The following is a 13,701-nucleotide window of genomic DNA, read 5'->3' as shown; positions in this document are numbered from 1 at the left end:
AGTCCAGACCAGAGCGTTTTTTGTTGTTGTTTTTTTCCCCACATGAGGGAGCAGTTCAGGAAATATAAAACTTTATTTTTTAAAATTCAAAATAATAGTAGTTGTACTGAGTTTCAAGAGAACTGTAAATTCCTAAAACTTCTATTGTTCAATTTATTGATAGAAGATCAACCAGAATATGGGAAGAGTTTTAGTTACTAAAATATTAACAAGCACATATGATATAGCAACTGAGAGGAAGCATATAGTCATTCAGTCCTTACGCTCACACAACCCTTGAAAGAGCCCCACATGCATGCATGTGTTTTATCTTGTTTCAGCTAGAAATAGCTGGAGGTAGTTATTTCTAGTCCTGGCCTTTTCCGATCGCTTCAACTAACCTACCCAAACTCTCCACATATGTCCAATGAACATAATGCATGTAACTGTGTGAAACATAGAACTTTTTAGATTCATCTTCTCCCACCTTTTCTTCCCTCCACTCTTTCTGCTTTGAAATCACCATCCTCTTTCTTACTCAGGCCAAAGCCTAGCAAGAATTTGAACTCTCTCTTGCCCACGTCTTGACTTTTCTCTTTCCCACATCTTTTTTTTTAAAAACTACATTCTTTTATTTATTTGTTTATTTTTAGAGAGAGGGGAAAGGAGAAAGAGAGGGAGAGAAACATCACTGTGTGGTTACCTCTCACTTGCACCCCCAACTGGGGACCTGATGCAGCAACCTAGTCTTGTGCCCTGACTGGGCACAATCCACTGAGCCACAGCAGCCAGGGCTCTTTCCCACATCTAACGTCCAATTCACTGCTAATACCTGTTAGGTCCACCTTCAAAATATGTTCCAAATATGATCACTTCTTATCATGGACATGGCTTCCAACTCAGTCTGAGCTGCCATTATCTTTTTGCTTATGACAGCAGTAACGTCTTAAGTGGTATGCTTCCTTCTTCTACCCCTGTAATCCCCCTCACTGCCACCCTACCATCTTCTTCTCAAACAACCAGAGCCATATTGTAAAGATCCAAGTCAGATCATATCACACCTCTGTTCAAAACTCTCCAATGACTTCTCATCTCATTAAGAAATAAACTAAAAAATCCTAACTATGGCCTACTCTGACCATATCCTGCATTCTCCCCATCTCTCAGTCCTTTCCAGCTATACTATTCTCCTTGCTGTTTCTTGGGCCTTTGCCCATGTTCTCTCCTCTTTCTGGAATGTTCCATGTTCAGGCTTTGTTCCCTCCTTTACTTACTTCAGGACTCTATTAAATATCACCTCCTCAGAGGAAATTCTCCCAGCTACCTGGTCAAATATAGCCACGTCCACATTCTTTATTCCCTTTACCCTGATTTATTTTCATATTTTTAAATTAAATTTATTGGGGACTCTGGGAGTCAAGGTTGGCGTGGGGAATGGCGCGCGAGTTGACCTTGCAGGAGGGTTAAGAATGGCCTCCTTGCAGCTATAGTTACACAACCCAGTGCCTGTCTGAGTCCTGGACAAGAGTATACAGGGGAGACACACTCTGAAGTTCCCATCCCCCTGAGGGACTGAGCTCAGCAGGGTGGGGCTGCTAGTTGTTGGAAGGACAGGTCAAATGAATCTCCCATTGGGGGAATGGCATAGGCTGAGATCAGAGAGGGGTAAGAATGCCCCTTCTTGCAGCTGTAGTTGCACACCCCAGCACCAGAGCCTCCCAGGGAGATGCTCTCTGAAGGTCCCAGCTTTGCATAGTACCCAGATTTCTTTGTGGGACTGAGCTCAGCAGGGTGGGGCCAGTGGAGGTTAAAGGACAGCCAAGTGAATCAAAAGGTGAAGTGGGCACTGGCTGTACACAAAGGGTGGGGAAGAATGCCCCTCCCCCAATTCCAAAGCTACACAGCTCAATTACTGTTTAAGTCTTCACCAAGAGCTTCTCCAGAAAAAGATTGCACCAGAGATCCCTGTTGAGTACAGCCAGCAGACCTTTCTGCTGGACTCAAGCTGGGCAGGATAGTGTCTCTGGTAGTTGGAGGACTGGGCTACTGCACTCCCCAGGCTGGTAAGAATAAGATTGTTCGATCCTGGGAAAATGGTATCTGGGTTTCTAGCAGACTTTCTTCTCTCCCAGGCAGACTGAATCCCTGATGACTTTCAGCACCAGATGCTATGCAGGTTTCTTTTCCTGGCTCTGGTTTTCTGGGTTGGGGATCCTGGCATGGGGTTGAGACCCCAGGTTTCTCAGGGAAGACTTTTGCAGCTGAGATATCCCTCCATATTCTCAGCCATTGCATGTGGGTAGAGGCCAGCCCTTTCCATATCTCCACCCTTCTTACCAGTTTCTATGTGGCTTCTTCTGTAAATCCTCTGTATAGTACTTCTGTTCAGCTAGCCTTCAGTTAGCTATTCAGGTCAATTACTCTATAACTTAGCTGTAAATCCAGTTTGGTGCCAGGAGGAGGTCAGTATAGCTTCCACCTACTCAGCAGCCATTTTGGAATCTTCTTACCCTAATTTATTTTCTTGTTAGTACTTATCACCTGATAATAGATTACATCTTTCTCTCTGTGTTTTTTGTCTGCCCTGCCCTGAATACAATATAAGACTGATGGCCAGAGACTTTGCTTTGTTCTTCACTGAACAAAATTCTCAGCTCTGAGCACATGATGACTGTTCAATGATGAATGAGGGAATGAATTATTAGTTTGACTTATGTGAAGTTGTTGACATTTGAATGATTATGGCCTATAACACAGGAATTCAAGTAATTCCTTTTCATAACATAATATCATTACCATTTTATCCATGTAACTGAAAGCAGGTCCAGCTGCTTGCTGCTACAAAAGCCAGTACTCAAGAGGCAGGTGCTGATGTAAAGGAAAGTGGTTTATTTGTAGATACTGGCCATCTGGAAGATGGGGGACTCATATCTCAAAGCCCATCTCCATCTCTCATTGGAGGCAGAGGTTTTTTATAAGGAGGGAGAGGGGAACAGAACAAAGAGATCAAGGGAGAGGGTTACAAAGTTCTCTATGTGCAGATGAACACAGTCCATTCTGATAAGTCAAGTGATAGTTTGTTGTGTGTCATCTTGGTTTAGTCATCCTGGATTTATGTTATCCTGGCTTCACATCATCCTGGCTCCATGAATGCAGGATAGCAAATCTCCCAGAGCTGGGATGCTTGAAAGTCAGTATTTGTATCTTATGAAGTTAGTTCCTAAGATTCTTATACAAACATGTTGTTCATCTACAAGCTACCTATTAGTCAAAGTCAGCACTTCCAGAAACAATGTCAAAAAAATGATTGTGTGGGTCACGATTTCCCACTGTTACAATTTCCCACTGTTACAAATCCCCACTGTCTATTTTTCTTCCATGTCTATGGAAGTTAGATGGTTTAGTCAAAACATTTATGAAAATTAGAAAAATTCAGGATTCTCTTGTTTATAAGTGAAAAACGAGATTTTACAGACAATTCACTGAATTAGAGTTTAATTTCCACAATGGTGTATAATGGATTCTATTAAAACATAATTTTCTTTCAAAATTATCTTTTTCTTAAAAAAGAGCCAAATCAAGACCAGTTAATTTACTGTATTAAGTCTAGTTTCAATTCAGCCTGATTATTTGCATGAACACAGCAGGAATAGCAATTGATCATATAGGATTTCTTAAATATACTTTGCTGGAATGTTACAAGAAATTTTCAGATTGAACTTGAAGTAGCCCCACAGGGCAGAGAAACCAAGCCACACAGTTTCCATCAGGCTTTGCCTGCAATACCTATAGGTTTGGGTAAATTCTTCAAGTTCTTAAGGTCCCCAAAATGTCTTAAGGTTCTTCCTTGCTATCTCCCAGGAAAGCAACCTTTGCCTCTTATCTGGAAAGACTGCCATGAACCATATGGATAAGCAAGGTACCAGGCCATTTCTCTAAGGGACTTTTATTGGCTCCAAAGTCGATCTTTATTTCTAAAAGCTTTCTGCTGACATTCAGAATCTAGGCATGTCTCTTTCAGACATGACATTCCAGTCAAAGTCTTGGCTAATAAGTCTGCATTGGAAAATGGGAAAAAATCATATTCTTACTGAATTCATGCATACAAATAAATTGCCATGAAAATAATAATACCCAGTAAGAATTTCCAAATTCTGGAGGGATCAGATAAGGAAAAGAAAAATAAAAATGCTTCAATATTGCTGCAACTTATCAAATTGCTTTAAGAAAACAAACAAGTTTTTATAAAAATCAGCAGTATTTTGAACAAAGTCACAAGAACAATAATAATTCTCAGCTTATTCAGTTCCATAATAAATTCCTGTTTATTCTGGTTACCCACTAGCATCTTTACAAACCCAGTCATCCCCCAGAGCCCCACAAATCCCCATTTATTTTAAAGGTATAATCAGAAGATTTGTTCTGAGCAAGTTATATTTTAGAATAAGTCAAATTTTTCCCATGTATCTTTTCGAAGGTGTAACATTTTTGCAAATGCATCAGAGTAAAACAATGACTGTCTCTAAATAGCCAAAAAATATTTAAAATGACATAGTTATAGATAATATTACAATGAAATTGTTAAAGAAATTTGCTTTTTTTGCAACATTTTAAGATAGCAATCAGAATTACAAATGAAAGTATATCAGTTCAAGGAATTAATTAATTTGTTCCCTATTGTCAATGGTTCGTGGGGTTTCTGTTGGGAAATAACAATTGGTTTTGGAAAATCAAAGGGAGCTTTTGGCTTTTTCATTTGTCATTAAAATTATTATTCTGCTTTACCAACTATTTATGTGACGTTCTTTTTCTTTCTTATTTCTTTTTTCCCATTTTTATTTCCCTTATGAGTTTTCTACTCCAAATGTTGTTCCTTTCTGTATGGCTATCTCTTTCTTTTGCCCTTTCTCATATTTATTTTTACTTCCTCAATTTCTTCGATTTTTGCTTCTTCCCTCTGCACAATCCATTTCCACCTTGCATAGACCCTCTTCGACTTGCACAGATCCTGCGACTTACATAGACCCTCTGCAACTTTCCTAGTGGTTTTAACTCAGCCAGAAATAACCAAACCACTTTCAATTCCATAATTTATACCTTTTTGGGGGAGAGAGAGAGAACACAGAATTTGTTGTTCCACTTATTTATGCATCCATTGATTGACTCTTGTATGTGCCCCTGACCAGGGATCAAACCTGCAACCTTGGTGTATTGAGATGACACTCTAACCAACTGAACTACCACCCCATGCATTTTTAATTTATCCTAAGAAGATATGGAAACCATACTGATTCCCCCAAGACTTCTGTAAACAACACATAAACTGACAGGGCATCTGGAAGTAGGGAAGAGGCAGACTGACCTGTATCTTCTTGACAGCAAAGGGTGATTGGTGTCAGGAGTCAGGGTCAGGGCTGATTAAGTGTAAAAATTTTCTCCCCCACACATCTACCCCTCTGAGTCACAGTAAGGAGAGTGTTCCACAGAAGGGGAAGGGGAAATGAAAAAGCCACACCATTGCATCTTTCTTTTAGCTTTTTGCCAAACTCTAGTTGAATTTTTAGCCTCTCTTCTCAGCCATTTCCTTTGTCCAGTTTTTGCTTCAGAAACAGCTAGAAAAGTTCTGATTTTTCTTTAACTAGAATTTTGCTTATCTTATAGTTTCTTGAGCTCTAGAAAATTTGTGCCCTATAAATAAATAAAAGTATTATGATTATGTAGCTCTATTCAGAGCATTAGTTGAAGGGGAGAAGTGACATTATCCTTTATTTGCTTAGAAATGTGTTGCAGTCACAATAGCTTTCTTCTTGCTTTGGATTAATGGCATAATTATTCACACTGGGCAAGAGAAATGGAATGAGTTTGAACTTGACATGAATTAATATGCTAAAATATGCCTCCTGTTCTCTCTCATTGCCTAATTATTTCTGAATTATGAAATTCTCTTTGAGCTACCCAAAAAGCATGGTCACTGGGTTCCAGAGCAATTATTCTTTCTTTGCAATAAAAGCCAAATGATTTGATAATTATCGGGTCTTTGAGAAAAGAATACTCATTTGAGCATCATGGGAGGGAGAGAACAGAGAACATAAAGGGACTTTCTAGAGGTTTCATAGTGAATATCCTGTACATGATACATGTGAAAGAGCCCTAAAGCAGACTGAACTTTGCATGAACCAGCTTTACCATGAGAAAGATGGAGGTCTTAGGAACATTACCTGAGCTTTTCAACTGGTTCTGTGCCTCAGTGTCTGAAATCTCCACTCTGAATCCCATGTCTTTGTGTCACTGCATGGGGACTGGGTCCAGAGTGGGTGGGCCTTGGGCCGCCTGGTAATGTGTGAGTTCTTGACTTTGTACAGGAAAGATTTCACAACACGAGTCCAGGTGATTTTGAGAGTATGTTTATTAAAGCTGGAAACAGTGAAACAAAGGAAGGTTGTAGGGTAGAAGAAGCAACAGGGTAGAGCCTACGCAGTACTCTGCTTTGGATTCTTAGAAATGATATAGGAAAGAAGTGAGCCAGGGTGGGGTTGCTGTTAGCTCAATGGGAAGTAAAAGTCATTGTGACAGAAGTGAGCCAAGGAGGGGCTGCATTTAGCTCACTGAAAAGTCAGAGAAAGAGGTAGGCTTGGAGACAGTTTCAGGAGTAAGCCTGGGATGAGCTGCCACTGCCCACTGCTCCCTTAGTTTCAAGTCTCATGGGAACCCTTAGGGTTTAGAAGGAAGTAAAAAGTTCGAGCCCAAGAGAAGACATGGACATGCTCCAGAGAGAGAGTCCACGCTGTCATCCCTTGTCTTGAGGGTTTTTATCTCTCTTCTGCAGGCAGGAATCCTAGGGGAGGTCTTAGGTGAAGGTCTTAACAGAATATTCATTAGTTTTTCAGATGTGTCCTTTAATACGTTGATTCATCAGAATGAGCATATAGGGGAGTTTGGGATCATTCTTGGGTCAGCTTCACTACTTTACTTTTATTTTGAGTTTGTTGGGTTCTAATTCAGTTTTTGTTATTTGTTCCACTGACTTCATTTATCCTTGGGTTGGGTTGGCACAAATGGCATTAATTGGGTCTCTGTTCTCTATCTCCCTGACCAAGATGGCTTAAACTATATATTCTCTGGAGGAAAAGTATAAACTATTTGCTCTCAAGTGTCCTTGGTTAAGGAAGATAAGGTCTTGAGATTCACTAGACGGCTGTAAATTGGTCAAATTGTTTGACCTTGTATAATTATCTTCTCAGTTTCCCCATTCCACTTGCCCAGGAATTTTCCTAGGTACTTACTATTCTGCCTATTTGGATTAGGACACTGTTTTCAGAGGTTTCCAATTAAATTTGAATGAGTTGCTCATGGAGAATAGCACAATCAACCACCAACAGAGGGGAAGGGAACTTACCATTTCATGACCAATTCTATCCACACCCTTGCTAGATGCCCCTTCAAGGGAGGAAGAATAACTAATGTGAATCATAAGAACTCAAGAAACAGGTAATGGATGAGACTTTGTGACATAAAAAGCACAAACATAGCCTCTTCTCCCCTTGCTATTTCTTTCACTCTATGGGGATGTGTAAGTATATTCCAGACCTGACTACTCTCTTCAACTACCTTTCTTCCGGCAGTTTTTGAGAGAGGTTAAAATCCCAAGAATTGGATCCAGGACTTGACGGAGAAGCACGAGGACTTTGAACTGGGGTATTGGGCACTTGAACAACGTTACTAGGGGTATTTTAATAATTTGTTATTCCTTGTCAGTGGCTCCCTTAGGATCCTCAGGGAATTGGGGGAAAAGAGTAATTGACATTGCAGGATTCTAATATTTTTATTTGGATTCTTGGTGAAGATATGATTAAACACCACCAATAGAAGAACTCTAGTATAAAATATGACAATATTCATCACTCATTTGAGCATTAATTAATTTATCATATTACCTTGAAATGATGGCCTTCTACTGGATTTTTTCTACCAACATATAGGCAGTCATTCTGTGTTATCTTTTATCTGAAAAATAAATTAAACAAAATTCCACTCCCAAACCTCTCAACTCACTTCAATTACTTCTCCATGTCTCTGCTTCCCTTTGTGGAAAATGTATTTAAAGTGTCATCAGTACTTTTTACTTGCATGTTCTCACCTTGTATTCTATCCAATTTTTAACCATTTATTTTTCAAACTAATTCACTGAGATTATTGTTGTCATTCTTTTTCTTTATCTATGCTTATTCCCTAAGTAATCTCATTGAGTACTATGACCTTAAATACAATAACTAGTCATCAATACCCCCTGTATTATCAGCTCTTGATGTAGTAGCAAATGATTCCAAGATCTCAATGCCTTATAATAAACATGTATTTCTTGTTAATGTTGTATGGAAGCTGTGGATCACCTGTGATTCTACTTAACTTGGCCATACTCAGTGTGACTTCTCATTCTAGACTGAGTAGTGGTTTTCTGGACTATATCATTTTTATGGTGGAGGGCAGGGGAAGAGAATTCAACACAAACCATGAGATCACAAGAGCATATTCCTTTCAGGTGCATGATAGAGTGATTTGACATTTAAATTGCTTATGTTGTGATCACGCCACAAAGTCTGTTCCTTAGAAAATTATACCTCTCTTTCTAAAAAAACTAACACACAAATAAAAAACAGAAAATGCACCAACATTTAAAGCTTTTGCTCATACATGTACATGCTGACATCCTCATAAGCAGAAAGGAAGACCCAGCTTAAAAGGGAAGACTTGAGAGATTATAGGGAATAAGAGACTTCTGGTCAAGATGGCAGCACAGGGAGACACTACTCACCTCTTCTCACAACTTCAAAATTACAACTAAACTACAGAATAACCATCATTAAGAAATGCTTGAAGGCTAGCTGAACATAAGTCCAATAACTAAGGATATACAGAAAAAGCCACATTGAAACTGGTAGGAGGTGTGGCATTGTGGAACAGGCTGGTCCCACACCCATGTGTGGCAGTTAAAACTTGGGAGGAATATCTCAGCTGCAGAGGTCCCCCTGAGGAGCAAGAAGTCCCAGCCTCTCACCAGGCTCCAAAGCTCAGGGTTCCAGTGCTGGGAAGAGAAGTCCCCATAACTTCTGGCTGTGAAAACCAGTGGAGACTATGGCTGAGTGAAATGGAGGGCTTCTGGAATCCCAGGAATTCCTCTAAAAGCACCTGCACAAACTTACATACTAGCAGATTCAATCACCCTGAGCTCTAGCATTGGAACAGCAGCTCAAAGTTTCCAAGGATGTATAGGGAGAAATTAAATCATCAGGCTTCAGAATGGGAGCTTGAGAGACAGCTTTCTCCCAGACAAAACTGCTGGAAGAAGCCATTGTTCCTTTGCTAAGATCTTCCCCTGAAGGTTCAGGCTGGGGCAATATCTGAGCCTCTACTAACCTGGCTAACACTGTTTGCTCCACCTTGGTCTTTTCCTGAGACCCTGCTCCTTTCAGCTTGCAGGCCCACCCAAACCACTTCCAGTAGCTCTTACATACAAACTTCCTTGTTTTGGCTCATGCTGTGGACTTTCCAAAAATTTCTTAAAGGTTCATAAACCCCAACAAGCAGCATCTGTCTTTGGTGTGCCCTATAAAATTTGCTAAGAAGCCCCAAATCCAGCACTAGCAGCAGTTGGCCTCAGTTCTCAGCTTAGCCTCCCCCAAGCATCTCTAAGCCCAGGACAATTGGCAACCATCTGCAGATAACTCTGTAACTTATAACATGTGGCCCCAGGCAGGGCATAGGCAGCAGCTGACCTTAGCCTTCACCTCCCAAGGGGCCCCAGAAACAACACAAATGGTGACCAGCTTCAAACCACACCAGAAGAGCCCACCAAACCACCTCCATAAAAGAGACATTCAAAGGGCAGATTCTGCAGGCACCAGAGCATTGCTAAAGCAGCTCCTGCTATGTAGGGTCAACCTCTGAACAGCAGCACCTCCACTGTAGTCTCAGCCAATCTTTAAAACCCATTAACCAGAGAGTTGATCCCTCCAAACAGCAATCAAGACTAAACTGCAACAGGAGGGCACACATAACCCACACAAGGGACGCACCTATAGCACCCAGCTCAGAATCAGGGAGACTGTACCACTGGGACCCACAGGACACCTATTACATAAGGCCACTCTATACCAAGACTGGGAGATGTAACAGCTTCACCTAAACATTGGAACAAATACATGGAGGCGACCAAAATAGGGAAACAAAGAAATATACCCACAATTAAAGAACAAAAGAAATCTCCAGAAGAGCTCAATGAAATGAGGGCAAGCAATCTACATGATACAGAGTTCAGAACACTGATTATAAAGATGCTCAAGGAACTTGTGAGAACTTCAACAGCATAAAAACACAAACACATAGAAACCATAAAAAAGAACCAGTCAGAAATGAAGAATACAATAATTAAAATGAAGAAATCTTAGAAGGAAATCAACAGTAGAGTAGATGAAGCAGAGGACAAAATCAGTTATTTGAAAGATAAGGTAGCAAAAAACACCCAATCAGAATAGCAAAAAGAAAAAAAAGTAAAAAAAAGAAAGAACAAGAATAGTTTAAGGGGTCTCTGGGACAATATTAAGTTTAATAATTGCATCATAGAGGTATCAGAAGGAGAAGATAGAGAATAACGAACTGAACATCTATTTGAAGAAACAATGACTGAAGATTTCCCTAACCTTGCAAAGGAAATAGACATACAAGCCCAAGAAGCTCACAGAGTCCCAAACAAGAGGAACCCCAAAAGGCCCACACTAACACACATCATAATAAAATGCCACATTAAAGACAAAGTGAATTTTAAAAGGACAACAGAAAGGCAGTGAGCTACTTACAAGGGAGCTCCTATAAGACTATCAGCTGATTTCTCAACAGAAACTTTGCAGGCCAGAAGGAATTGGCACAAAACATTCAAAGTCATGAAAAGCAAGGACCTAAAACCAAGATTATGCTACCTAGCAAAGCTGTTATTTAGACTTAAACAACAGATAAAGAGTGTCCCAGACAAGAAAAAGCTAAAGGAGTTTATTGCCACAAAACCATTATTACAAGAAATGTTAGAGGGATTTTTTAAGAAGAAGAAGGGAAACAGATAAAAATATGAATAATAAAATAACAACAACTACATATCTATCAATAATTATTTTAAGTGGAAATGGATTAAATAATCCAATCAAAAGACAATGTGGCTAAATGTATAACAAAACAACACTTATGCTCTCTATAAGAGGCTCACTTTAGATCAAAAGACACATGCAAACTGAAAGTAAAGAGATGGAAAAATATATTTCATGAAAATGGAAACAAAAATAGTTGGGGTAGCAGTTCTTATATTGGACAAAGTAGACTTTAAAACAAAGGCTAAAATAAGAGACAAATAAGGACTCAGCAATTCCACTTCTGGGTATTTATTCGAAGAAACTCAAAACAGTAATTTGAAAAGACATAAGAATCCATATATTCATTGCAGCATTATTTACAGTAGCCAAGGTATAGAAGCAATCAAAGTGTCCATCAATTAATGAATGGATAAAAAAAAAAAGGTGTACATATACAATGGAATATGAATCAGCTATAAAAGAGAATAAAATCTTGCTATCTTCAACAACATAGATGAACCTAGAGGGTATTGTGCTGATTGAAATAAATCAGACAGAGAAATACAAATGCCATTTGAATTCACTTATATGTGGAATCTAAAATAAAAAGACAAATGAACAAATAAAACAGAAACAAACTCATAGATACAGAGAGCATTTTGATGGTGCCAGATGGGAAGGGGTTTGAGGGAGTGGGTAAATAAGGTGAAGGGATTAAAAAGTACAAATTGGCAATTACAGTTTAAAGTACATTTAAAGTACAGCATAAGGAATATAGTCGATAATATTGTAACAACTATGTATGGTGTCATATGGGTACTAGATTTATTGGGATGATCACTTTGGAAGTTATATAAATGTCTAATCTCTGTTGTAGATCTGCAAGTAATATAATATTGTATGTCAACTGTAAATGAAAAATAAAAAAATTATTTAATAAAAACAAAAAAAAGGGATGTAAGAAATTATCCAGTCTAGTTGTCTCATTCTATAGATTAGGAAACCAAGGCTAAGAGGTGTGAAACACAGCTAGTTGTGGCAGAACCAGGACTAGGTTCTCCCAGCCCCTGGGTTTCCCACTCTTATGCTCATTTCTTACAGGACAGCTTTCACCCAGAAAGTTGGCCACATTCTCGCACTACCAAGTCTTTGGAATAGTGGAACCCTTGGGATCGTCAATAAGCAGGGTCCATGAGGGTGTATTGACCACTTCTTCCTTTCAATATAATGAGATCCTCAAACAGAAAGACTTGCGGAATATACGCGGGAAGCACATACTGGCTCTGTACTCTTCTTTCCATACCTTCTCAATTAGAACTCCCAACCCTGTCCTGCAGGCACCAGCTCCTCACTGCCTGGCAGAGCAGGAACTCAAGCAAGTGCTTGCAGCTTAATTGATCTGGATGTTTGGAATCAAACTTCATTAGCTCAAATTACTTTAGTTTGCCTAATTTGTTTCTCTCTGTGAGCTCTGGTAAGCTTGGTTTAACATCTTCTAAATGGTGATGTTTATCATCATCAATGCCTACTCAAATTACCCCCGCAGAGTAATAGACCAGGAGAAAAATGGTTTAACAGGTATAGGTATTTTGTGTGGATATTTCTGCACACACATACAGAATTCGGAGTCCAAAGCACTACAGAAGTGTATTTATTTTCATAGGACAGCTCTACTTTTCAAAAATAAAACACAGCCAGAAAAATCCTTTCAGTCGTTAATGTTCAAGCAGAACTTAAGTGTTTTAAATTTCATAAACTGTGGGATTTTTTTCTATTTATAGACAGGGATAAAGTCATTGTTATGTTTTTCTTCTAATCTGTTAGAGACCTTTGACAAAGCTGTGTGTATTTGTGTGTTTACAAATACACATATTTGTGTCTGTGGACAAAACATCCATCTGAAAAAAGGTGTGTTTCCCTGAGGATGCCTGTTGATCCACCCCAATTGCAGAGAAACTTTCGGCATTGTTGAAAGTCATGTGAGTCTCTGGAAGGAGCTGACAGCAGTGGCTGTTTCCAAAGAAGGGTGTTGAGAAGAGGACTTTTTCTATATACTCATTTATACATGTTTAATGCACATATTATGCTTTCAAAAAATTTAAAATGAAACATATTGCAGTAACAATAATCCCAAATAATTGTTTTTCCCATAGCACTAAGGCTTGTTTGCTGTGCTACACATACAACTTATATCTTTTTATGTAAATCCAGATGCCTTAGTACCTTAAATCCACATCCTTTTTGCAATTTTCTGTTAGGGGTCCTCCCTCCCAGATACTCACGTTGTGAAATATTTACTTATCATAGTTTTTTGGCAATTCTCCATCTTCTAAAACATCTGGAGCCTGGGGTGTTTGAATCTTCTTGATCAAAATGGGAAGTTCTAACTGAACCAACTTTAACAGAAGTATCCTTGGCACCATGTCTACAGGGAGGCTAAAATGTTGGAAGTGCTTTGACAACTATGAAATCACTCCATTCTAATAAAGCCTTTACCCAAAGACTGTAGTTGCAGGGTCAGAACTGGAACCTAGGGCCTTGACTTCTAGTTCAGTGCCTCATTCAGTATCTTTGAATGATATCCCATTGCCCCCTTTGGTTCTCA

The 13,701-nt window shown here is 39.2% G+C and overlaps 1 long non-coding RNA gene across 2 annotated transcripts in view; it reads left to right on the top strand.

Moving 5' to 3' along the window:
* The first annotated feature begins 1,948 nt into the window (after window positions 1-1,948).
* Window positions 1,949-13,701, top strand: part of LOC150015979 (uncharacterized) — a 68,804-nt gene continuing 57,051 nt past the window's right edge. For both annotated transcript variants that reach the window (XR_016510023.1, XR_016510024.1), the window contains exon 1: window positions 1,949-2,042. This is a non-coding gene — a long non-coding RNA (uncharacterized LOC150015979). The remainder of the gene's footprint in view (window positions 2,043-13,701) is intronic.

Source organism: Furipterus horrens, unplaced genomic scaffold (assembly GCF_987537825.1).
Source record: "Furipterus horrens unplaced genomic scaffold, mFurHor1.1.pri manual_scaffold_3, whole genome shotgun sequence".
In the NCBI taxonomy this organism is placed as follows: domain Eukaryota; kingdom Metazoa; phylum Chordata; class Mammalia; order Chiroptera; family Furipteridae; genus Furipterus; species Furipterus horrens.
Note: the sequence above shows the minus strand (reverse complement) of the source record. Positions and strands in the feature narration are given on the sequence as shown.